The following is a 2,326-nucleotide window of genomic DNA, read 5'->3' on the forward strand; positions in this document are numbered from 1 at the left end:
GATGTTGAGGACATATTCTAGACAGACACTTCATGGATGGCAGCAAGATTGACAGCCCTACGCCCCGGCCCCCCCCCTTTTTTTCCTTGGCACTACAGCCCCAGTGGGCCTAGGCCTACCTAGATGAACTTCTCCGTTCACTTCAGTTTTTCTAGATCTTACACATACGGTAGGACTCCTTGGGCGAGTGATCAGCTCGTCGCAAGGCCTCTACCTGTAGACAAACACAGAAAAACGCACACAAACATCCATGCCCTGAGTGAGATTCGAACCCACGATCCCGGCTTCCGAGCGAGCGAAGACAGTGCATGCCTTAGACCACTCGGCTACCGTGACCGGCCCCCGCCCTTTACCCCCAAGAATATTCCTGGTACTCATTTCTGTTAGAGCTCCCAGAGACGTGCAGTAGTCCTGACCACGCAGCGGGTCTCTGCTTCGGCACCTGGTTCGTCACAGATGACAGAAGTTGTAAATTATTGGTTAATATGTTTATTTATTGCAGATAAACATCTACTGTAGATAGATCTCATCAACAGTAGTTACTACATTATGTTACGTGAATAAGCAACACGTCAAAAATGTATGAAGTAAATTTTACAGAACTAAATTATATCTATATTTTAAAATTTGTACTCAGCGTCTTTTGTATGGTCGGCCATTTTTAGAGAGTACTGTCACGTATAAGGGGTTTGGGTGACGAATAATAATGGGTTCTGGATTTAGATGATCGGCTTTATTGGCACTGCTTTGTAATTACACTCAGTTCTGACAGCTCTCAAACAATGACTGTCCGCGACTCGCTCCATTCCTTACTGGACCACGAGTGTCTTCTCTTCCACTGCGACGAATGGCGAATCACTACTCACATACTGAACTGCCTTGAACGACGTGTCTCTGACAAGTGACACTGACGAGTGTCATTTGATGAGTCTCCACGGCTCCTTCTATAGGCTAGCTCGTCTCCATGGAAACCCATTGTCTTGAAGACGTGCTTATCGAGACATTCGCTACTGAGTAACCGAAGTTCTATTGCTGACTGCATTACCTCGGGAATGTGTTTGCCTAGCAACGGGGTTTTCTGCTTCCATAGCTTAATGCTTTGAGCAAATCCGTCAGAGTATATAACGATTCTAAGTTCCATGTAAAGTACAACAGGTTTGGAACAAACTGATATGAACCAATCAACTTACAGGCTAATTTCGATTTAGAACTTTCATCGAAATACTTTGAACATCTTTGGATATTTAACATGTTCGAATACATATGTGAGTCAAATTATGCTTAATTTCATAAACTTCTTGCGAATAAATCATGCAAATATTATGTCACCAACGGCCAACCAATAAGTACGGTCTTTCCTAGTAATCTGCCCATCTAAAATTACTTCCAAACCCATGTAAGCTTACGGCCTACAGAAAAGACAGAATATCTTTTAACGAGTCCCTCATGTATTTTCTCTCGACTTGATAGAGTGCTTTGTTACGAAATATAAATTAAGTATACAGGACAGATTTAAGAACATAACATGCTTACAATTACATAGCATATGTAAGAAAAACAGTCCGAACCAGAATGCAAACACGGGCTTCCACTGATTAACTGCAAAGAAGGTACTAAGAGTTTCAATTATAAAATATCCTTTTTAGTTCAATTAGTTACATAATTTCCCTCGCAGTTACACACTTCTCTAATCTCTAGAATAAATTACTACATTTTTTCTAGTGCCGAGGTCAGGAATGGTAGAGCTATACCCATACTGCCCCATAAGTCTTCATGGCGTGGTGCTTAATTAATTAACAACACTGCATTTCTTTTTTGTTTTAGTAAAATCCAAATCAGCTCTATAGGATAAGACAGTAAAACCTGTTTCCTGCAAAATGTTGTCCAGCGTATAATTTCACAGTTTGCAGTTGACTGTTTTTGTTAATTCCGGATAAATTGCAATTTTATGATTTTTTAGATATGTTAAATCACCCTTACGGGACGAAACAGCAAGTGATTTATTTTCTTATGCCGTGTGAGGCGGTACAATTAAGATTATGCTGCTCAGGAGCACAATGCAGATATATTTAATTACTACAACTTGTCTGCTTATAACATCAATTTGGAAACATAAACACCTGTGAATCCCATCTGTGTCTGCAAGAATTGCAGGCCTGTTCCTCTCACTGAAACATGCCAGTCGACCTGGGAATGCATCATCACCGCGTAAAGAGGGCGAATCCAAATCTCGTCGGTATATAATCCCACATATTACGGACCCTCAGGCCCTGTCTCATTCACTGTCAAGTATGTTGCACGGCGAGCATCGACGGCTTCTTTCAAT

Source organism: Cryptotermes secundus, unplaced genomic scaffold (genome assembly GCF_002891405.2).
Source record: "Cryptotermes secundus unplaced genomic scaffold, Csec_1.0 scaffold13134, whole genome shotgun sequence".
Classification (NCBI taxonomy): domain Eukaryota; kingdom Metazoa; phylum Arthropoda; class Insecta; order Blattodea; family Kalotermitidae; genus Cryptotermes; species Cryptotermes secundus.